Genomic DNA, 9,342 nt, shown 5'->3' with positions numbered 1-9,342 from the left:
GATTCCGCCATCCCGGGTTATATGTATTGGAAAATGGGTCATTACCCGGTCTGGGTTGTGTTTGAGCAGCATTGATGTGTTCTTGCACGAGTTCGAAGAATTGGGGTGCTGAAGGGCACTCATGGATAGGGTGGGATGGGCTAGAACAGATAGCACACACTTGTGCTTGGGAAGAGCTAACGACATATCCCCCCATCATCAGTTGGTCAATCTTATGGGACAATGCATCTATCTTGCTAGACAGGTCCATAGAATGACTTATTTCACAAATGGTCCCTTTTCTTTGAGAACCCGGAGGTGCTTGACGAGAACAGGAAGCATGGTAGAGGGAGTTTTCATTAAGATTTTCAAATAATTCCCATGCTTCATGCTCATTTTTAAGCATGAAAGTTCCCCCACAAGAAGCATCAACCATCTGACGGTTTTGTTCAGACAACCCATCATAAAAGCATTGCACTAATTGCCACTTAGGTATTTGATGATGCGGGCATTTTCGGATTAGGTCCCAAAATCTCTCCCAGGTTTCATGAAATTTTTCTCCCTCAGTTTGGGAGAAGCTTGTGATGGCATGTCTAAACTAGTTCGTTCTTCCTATGGAAAAGTATTTTTTAAGGAATTCTTGTTGTATTTGATCCCAGGAACGAATCGAATCGGCTTCTAAAGAATTCAGCCATTGTTTGGCTCTGTCTTTAAGGGAGAAGGGGAATAATTTAAGTTTCAGAGCATCATCAGTGAAGTTCTGAATCTTGACAGTGGTGTAGATTTCAAGAAATTCATCTAAGTATTTATATGGGTCTTCATTGGTGAGCCCATAAAAAGATGGGAGCATTTGGATCACACTAGACTTTATTTCATATTGTACAGCTGCTACCTCAGGTAATCGAATGCAAGATGGAGAAGTGTAAATGGTGGGAGTAAAGTACTCCCTCAAGAGTTTGGGTTGTTCTTCAGCCATCTCGATAGGTGGAGCAGATCCTATGGTTCTATAGGTGCGGATTTCAGCTCGAAGGGCCCTAATAGAACGCTCTATCTCAGAATCAAAAGGTACTAATTCAGGAGATCTGGAACGACATCCTAGCATACACTAATACTCTTCAAATCAGTCAAGTGCGGTCAAGCATGCATTAAAAGAAAAACACATCAATTCCTTATGTTTACCCTAAAATCACTAGACAGCTCCTAACTGGTTTGAAGAGGGCACCTAAGCCTCCAATCCGGTCTAATGAACTGAGTTGACCAGGTAAGCTCCCAGGTAAGTGGGGGGGGTCACGATGCGTTCGCAAAGGTCCCACTTAAAAATCACTTGCCTCGAACAGATGAACTGTCTTCCTTAAAGGGACAAAGCTTGCCTAGACATCAACTGAGCCACAGAGCGAAATTGGTGCAACTTTCGGTGATCTTCGTCCTATTGAGCTCGAATGTCCCTAGGGGCCAACGTCTAATTAATTTTAATTAAAGTGGTAACTATGTGAGAATTGATTCATCTAATTTGGACAAGAATCTGGTGATGAAATCCAGTTCTTATCTTGTTGGGGTGATTGCCCTTACTATGTGCGGATTAATTGGTGTATGTGTATCAAGCATGCATTCACACTTTTGCTGAAATTAAAATCAAACAATCACCACAAAATTTCAGGCTAGTTGGGAATCAATTTAAATAGGAAAGGTTCAGATGTTACCAAGAGAAATTTTCCCAGCAATTTTTAAAGTAAACCTTTACAGCATTCCTTTTCCAATAGTTCCCTTTTTGATCGCCCCAGATTTTCTCTTCGATTTCTGATCAAATAATACCAAAATAAAAATCAAGAATTAGTAAGAAAGAAGAAAGGGGATAATTAAAGTAACAAAAATAGAAAATATTTTTATTCTATTTTAGAGATATATATATATTAAAGTTTTTTTTTATATATGAAAAGAAAAACAACTATACTAACAATCACCGGTAACGGCGCCAAAAATTGATAGTCAATTTTAAAGACCACGCAATAGCACGTATCTAGTAGGATAGTGATTACGGGTATCGATCCATAGGTATTGGGGTTCAGTTGTTTTCTTAAAAATATTTAAAAAGGAAAGTTTGTGAAGAAAGTTAAATTAACAAATTTTAAAAGAAATGCAATTAAAATGATATCAATTGGGAGAACCTAGGGCAAGGAATTCACCACTAACATCGGAATAAGGGTTAATTGTATTTTTAATTTATTCTTGGATTATTATGCAAATTGGCTACAAGCCTAATAAGCATTCGAATAAAATTTTACAAAAGTAATTTAGGCATAATTCATCTTTAGTTAGCATGAAATGTCTATCCTAATCTAAGGTGGCAGCACATCGCATCTTCCTTAAGCATGAACTATCTTATTTTTACTTCAATGATCATGACGAACAGCTGTATAAACTTCATATTTAAAATCACAGAAATTAAACATGAAATAAAAGAAGATATTTATTAAAAACAATAAGTTCATACAACCCCAAGAATAGAAATAAAAAAATACAAAACCCTTATCCTTTTGCTAGGGCTGCATCCAGCCCTGGAGAGGAGATTAGTTTTTTATGTAGTGGTGGACGGCAGCAGCAGTACAGCAGCGGGCTCCCATTCCTTCCTTCATTATTTCTTCCTTTGGGAAATATTCCCAAAATATCCAAACTCTTCTCTCACTTGGTTCTTCGGTGGGAACTCAACCTGAGAACCCCCGCTTCATTCGATCAACCCGGCTCACTTCGGTGGGGAAGAAGACCTCTCCAAGCTTCATGGAATCAACCCCGGTGGGGAAGAAGGAAGAATGCCTTCCATGGAGAACTCTCCTCCTTTTATAGGCTCAGCATCCCCTCTCTCTCTTCCTCTCTAGTTGTTCCGATTAGGATGAAGACGTGAGCTGATCCAAGCATTGGATGATTGCTGGTTCTTATCCTGATGCTGAGAAGATGTAGATGAATCGCGAACTGGGATGCAGGGATTTGGATGGATGTGATCCGTGGAAGCTTTGGAAGGAATGAGCTGGGAGTTATCCATGGGTGGTTGAAGGCTATCACGAATGGTAGGGGGGGCTGAGGACGTGGATACGGCTGAAGGGGATATTGCTGCTGGGATCAAACGTGGATGCTGGGATGATCTTGGATGAAGATGGATCACAACGGGATGAAGGTGCTTCATGAAAAATCGCTAGGAAGTTTGAGAACCCATGGATGATGGGATAAAGATGCTGGCTGGGAACAAGGGATGATGTTCACGGTTGAAGGAAGATGCCGGAGGATATGCGAACGGGAAGATAAGCGTGGGACGTTGGGAGGAAGTAAAATCTCGAACTTGGTTCCGAATGGGAGGAAGAAGAAGATCCGCGGACGATGGAATGCTGGGATTTAGGTTCATCCCGTGGATCATGGGACTCTGTTTTGAAGCTAAAACAGGGGAGGAAAGGATTGTGTGAGGAAATGAAATGAAGTTGGCTTGGTTCGGAAGAGGAATGACTGATGTAGTTTATCCGAAACGGGAGATCTAATGTAGTCGGCCGAACGTGGGATATGGGAGGATAGAATTGGGAAGGATGATACGGTTGGAACACCTGGGAGATATGTTGGATTCGGCTGGAAGGGAATGGGTTGTTGATTGGCTTGGACGCGGAACAGGGAAGGTATGTTGGGAGATGTTCATCCGATTGGGAGATTGCCTCTGTTTTGAATCTAAAATAGGGGAGGAAAGGGAATGATAGCAGTCGTGGGTGTTTGAGAGGATCTCGGAGGACGTTGGGTTCGGTTGAAATAGAATGAAGGGAACGTGGGATGAAGAGAAGTTGAGAGAAATATGAAGCTTGGGACTCGGCTGTGATGTGGAGCGTAATCCGGAAGTTTATCCGAGTTGGCCACGAGATACTCGGACACGCAGAGGATCATACACAAATGGGGATGCTGGGTTCATTCGGACGGAAGGAATGTGGCTTGATTCGAACGGGAGAAGAAATCAGGGATCCACATGTGATGTGCTGATGGCTGGATGTGTGAAGAAAAGGAAGGAAGGCTGGGATGGGATGACGTGGGTGATGCTCAGAAATGGGGTGCACGTAAACGGGAAGATGAGACTTCCGGGAGATGATCTAATCCATGGGTTCATGGGATTTGGGTTCAGGAATTATTCCGAATGAGTTCGAATCGACCTGCATACATTAGGCTCAATTAATAAATAATTAAATCTAACTTAAATTAATTTATTAAAATGCAATGATGAGGGTAACACATCTTTTAGTTAAATTTACAAAATATATGAATAAAATAATGATAAATGCTATGAATAAGATATTAATTTATGCATTATTTAGCACTTATCAGATGCGTCACACATCAGTTCAAATGGAAGGGTCCAATTAGGGGGGCCGTATGATAGGTGCAATGGTTAATTTCAAGCGAAGATTTTCAAATGCCTCCTCGCATGCTTCATCAAAGGCAAAGGGAGTGTCCTTGGCGAGAAGATTGCACAAGGGTTTGGAAATCTTACTAAAGTCCTGAATGAAGCGACGGTAGAAACCAGCATGGCCAAGGAATGATCGGATTTGTTTCACAGTTTTGGATGGAGGAAAATTGGAAATAAGATCGACTTTGGCTTTATCTACTTCAATGCCCCTCTTGGACACGACGTGTCCCAAGACTATGCCTTCTTGAACCATGAAATGGCTCTTTTTCCAACTTAATACTAGGTTGGTCTCCTTACATCTTTTTAAAACTAAGGTTAAATTTTCCAGACAATCGTCAAAAGATAGGCCAAAAACTGAGAAATCATCAATGAACACTTCTAAAAAGTTTTCCACCATATCTGAAAAAATGGCCATCATATATCGTTGAAAAGTTGCGGGTGCATTGCATAGTCCAAAAGGCATCCTCCTATATGCAAATGTCCCAAATGGACAGGTACAGATGGTTTTTTCTTGATCGTCCGGGTAAACAGGTACTTGATTATATCCAGAATAACCATCTAGAAAACAGTAGAAACCTTGACCAGCCAACCGTTCCAAAATTTGATCTATGAAAGGTAGAGAAAAATGGTCCTTCCTAGTCATTGAGTTGAGTTTTCTGTAGTCAATGCACACGCGCCAACCCGTGGTTGTGCGTGTTTGTATCAATTCTCCTTCCATATTTTCAACCACAGTGATACCTCATTTTTTTGGCACCACTTGTGTCGGACTTACCCACTTACTATCAGAAATTGGGTAAATGATTCCGGCATCTAATAACTTCACCACTTCTTTCTTGACTACCTCCTTCATATTAGGATTGAGTCTTCTTTGCATTTCTCAGATGGGCTTTGCATCATCTTCGAGGTGAATTCGATGCATGCAAACGGAGGGGTCAATCCCTTTCAAATCGGCTACAGACCATCCTATGGCATGTTTATTCTCTTCTAGCACCCTTAAAAGTTTTACTTTCTATTCTGTAGATAAGTTGGCCGCGATGATTACAGGGAGAGTATCTTCTGGTCCTAGAAAAGCATACTTAAGAGTTGCCGAAAGTGGCTTCAACTCAAGTTTAGGTGGAGAATTAATGGAAGGACAAAGTGGTGTGCTAGCAATGGGGGGAAGAGATTCAAGTCGGATCTTCCAAGGAAAGGAACTCATGGGAGATTGGTTGTCGAGTAAGATGTTGACTTCTTCTACGACCTTGTATATATCAAAGTTGTCAATGTCAAAATGGGCCAAGCATGCCTCTAGGGGGTCATCCGCTAAGATATAAGGAAGGGCTTCCTCTACAAGTTCATCCATTTCATCAATCAGGCAACACTCATCTTCCCTCATATGTTGGTCAGAGACATGAAACACATTCAACTTAATTTTCATGTTCCCAAATGATATGTCCATTGCCCCAGTTCTACAGTTGATACATGCATTGGCTGTCGCTAAAAAGAGACGACCAAGAATCACTGGAATTTGTTTTTTTAGGTTGGACACATGTTCCATATCAAGGACGATAAAATCTACTGAAAAATAGAATTTCTCTACCTTGACAAGAACATCTTCAATCATCCCCCGTGGTATCTTCACAGATCGATCAGCCAATTGTAAAGATACTGAGGTGGGTTTTAATTCACCTAACCCAAATTTTTCATAGACTGAATAGGGTAAAAGATTCACACTTGCCCCTAGATCTAAAAGTGCTCGATCAACGGAGTTATCTCCTATGACACAGAAAATAGTAGGAGCACCAGGATCTTTGAATTCTGGAGGGGCGTTGTGTTGGAGAATGGAACTTACCTGTTCAGTAAGTAGGACATTTTTAGGCACATGTGTCCTAGATTTTCGCTTTTGGGTGCAAAGGTCTTTGAGAAATTTTGCATAGGAGGAAACTTGTTTGATGGCATCAAGGAGCGGGAGGTTGATTTTAACTTGTTTGAAAACCTCCATCATCTCTTCTAGTGAAGTTTCCTTCTTGCCAAAGGGAGTGGGTGCATTAAGTGCTTCAGGGAATGGAGCCTTTGGAATGTGGGTTGTGGCCGATGGTCGACTAGCTAAAGAAGGTTTTGGATTTTTAGGTGATACATTCCTCTCCTCTTCTTCACCTTCCTTGTTGTTACCCTCCCCAACCTTGTTGTTACCCTTCCCAACCTTATTATCTATTATACGTCCACTCCTAAGGGTAGTCAAAGCGTTGGCTTGCTCATGATTTAGTTGAGTTTCTTGGGCTACATATTGTCCCCTGGGATTACTCATTGGTTGACTTGGAAGCTTGCCTTCCTCTCGCTTGTTTAATGCATTAGCTAGTTGACCCATTTGAGATTTGAGCTTAGCAATTGATTGCATGTGAGAGTGCAATAGTTGTGTGTTTGCCTCCAAACCTTAAAGGGCAGTCAACACTTTCTCCTCAAAGGCTGTATTTCTTTAGGTTGGAGGAGGAGGATGTTGAAATTGAGTTGAGGGACGATAGAGATGCAAATTCTGAGGGTTTTGAAAATTTTGGGAGTAGGGTTGGGCAGTATTCGAAGCTTGCTGCCTCCAAGAAAAATTTGGATGATTCCGCCATCCCGGATTATATGTATTGGAAAATGGGTCATTACCCGGTCTGGGCTGTGTTTGAGCAGCATTGATGTGTTCTTGCACGAGTTCGGAAAATTGGGGTGCTGAGGGGCACTCATGAATAGGGTGCAATGGGCTAGAACAGATAGCAGATACTTGTGCTTGGGACGAGCTAACGATATGTCCTCCTATCATTAGTTGGTCAATCTTATGGGACAATGCATCTACCTTGCTAGACAGGTCCATTGAATGACTTATTTCATAAATGGTCCCTTTTCTTTGAGAACTCGAGGGTGCTTGATAAGAACAAGAGGCATGGTGGAGGGAGTTTTCATTAAGATTTTCAAATAATTGCCATGCTTCATGCTCATTTTGAAGCATGAAAGTCCCTCTGCATGCGGCATCGATCATCTGATGGTTTTGTTCTGTCAATCCGTCATAGAAACATTGCATTTGCTGCCATTTAGGTATTTGATGATGGGGGCATTTTCGGATTAGGTCCCAAAATCTCTCCCAAGTTTCATTAAATTCTTCTCCCTCAGTTTGGGAGAAGCTCGTGATGGCACGTCTAAACTGGTTCGTTCTTCCTATGGAAAAGTATTTTTTTAGGAATTCTTGTTGCATTTGATCCCAGGAACGAATCGAATCGGCTTCTAAAGAATTCAGCCATTGCTTGGCTCTGTCTTTAAGGAAGAAGGGGAATAATCTAAGTTTCAGAGCATCATCAGTAAAGTTCTGAATCTTGACAATGGTGCAAATTTCAAGGAATTCATCTAGGTGTTTATATGGTTCTTCGTTGAGCCCATAAAAAGATGGGAGCATTTGGATCACACTAGAGTTTATTTCATATTGTACAGCTGCTACCTCAGGTGATCGAATGCAAGATGGGGAAGTGTAAATGGTGGGAGTAAAGTACTTCCTCAGGAGTTTGGGTTGTTCTTCAGCCATCTCAGGAGGTGGGGATGATTCTAATGTTCTGATCTCAGCTCGAATATTCCTAAGGGTTCGTTCTATTTCAGGGTCAAAAGGTAATAGGTCACGTACTCTAGAACGACTCCCTTGCATACACTAGTACTTGATCAGTCAAGCATGCAATAAAAGAAAAACACATCAATCCTTGTATTTGCCCTAAAATTACTAGACAGCTCCTAACTGGTTTGAAGAGGGCACCTAAGCCTCCAATCCGGTCTAATGAACCGAGTTGACCAGATAAGCTCCCAGGTAAGTGGAGGGGTCATGATGCGTTCGCAAAGGTCCCACTTAAAAACCACTTGCCTCGAACAGATGAACTGTCTTCCTTATAGGGACAAAGCTTGCCTAAACATCAACTGTGCCATAGAGCGAAATTGGTGCAACTTTCGGTGATCTTCGTCCTATTGAGCTCGAATGTCCCTAGGGGCCAACGTCTAATTGATTTTAATTAAGCTGACACTATGTGAGATTGAGTTCACCTAAGTTGGGCAAGAGTTCGGTGATGAAATCCGGCTCTTATCTTGTTGGGATGATTGCCCTTACTATGTGTGGATTAATTTATATATGTGTATCAAGCATGCATTCACACTTTTGCTGAAATTAAAATCAAACAATCACCACAAAATTTCAAGCTAATAATCAATTTAAACAAGAAAGGTTTAGAGGTTACCAAAGGAAATTTCTCCAGCAAATTTTTTTTTTTTAAGCAAACCTCTAAAGCATTCCTTTTTGATAGCCCAGATCTCCTCTTCGATTTCCTGATCAAATAATACCAAAAGAAAAATTAAAAAATTAGTAAGAGAGAAAAAGGAGATAAGAAAAGTAACAAAAATAGAAAATATTTTTGTTTTATTTTAGATATATATATATTTGAAAGGTTTTTTTTTAATGAAAAGAAAAAACAACTATGCTAGCAATCACCGGCAACGGCGCCAAAAATTGATCGGTTCTTTCAATTTCAAAAGTAAACCACGCAATAGCACGTATCCTGTAGGATAGTGATTACAGGTGTCGGTCCACAGGGATTGGAGACAAGTTATTTTTCTTTTAAAAATAAATCAAGAAGAAGAATTTGCTAACTTGATTTAACTAAATTAATCTATGAGTACGAATTAGAATTTATCAGAGTAAATGAACCTAGGGTTTGGAATCCACCACATAGCATTGCATCAGGGACTGTGTTCTTAATTTTTTTTAACTTTTGGAGAGGCATGCAAATTGGCTACAAGCTTTTTTAAAATAAAAACATAAAGAGTTTTAGAAAGATCCATCTTCGGTATAGCATGGAGTGTCTACCTAAGTATGCTAATCTAGGGTGCAGTACACCTCATCTTCCTAGGCATGGATCATCTTAGACTACTTTATCAAACAT

The 9,342-nt window shown here is 40.7% G+C and overlaps 2 non-coding genes across 2 annotated transcripts; both read left to right on the top strand.

The window, feature by feature from the left end:
- Positions 1 to 473: 473 nt before the first annotated feature.
- Positions 474 to 579, top strand: LOC120106390. The gene has a single exon (XR_005508552.1). It is a non-coding gene; the product is annotated as a small nucleolar RNA R71 (small nucleolar RNA).
- Positions 580 to 7,467: 6,888 nt separating this feature from the next.
- Positions 7,468 to 7,573, top strand: LOC120106393. The gene has a single exon (XR_005508555.1). It is a non-coding gene; the product is annotated as a small nucleolar RNA R71 (small nucleolar RNA).
- The last annotated feature ends 1,769 nt before the right edge of the window (positions 7,574 to 9,342 follow it).

The sequence above is a fragment of the Phoenix dactylifera genome, unplaced genomic scaffold (assembly GCF_009389715.1).
Source record: "Phoenix dactylifera cultivar Barhee BC4 unplaced genomic scaffold, palm_55x_up_171113_PBpolish2nd_filt_p 000543F, whole genome shotgun sequence".
NCBI lineage: Eukaryota > Viridiplantae > Streptophyta > Magnoliopsida > Arecales > Arecaceae > Phoenix > Phoenix dactylifera.
The sequence above is the reverse complement of the archived record's forward strand: the minus strand, read 5'-3'. Positions and strand labels throughout refer to the sequence as shown.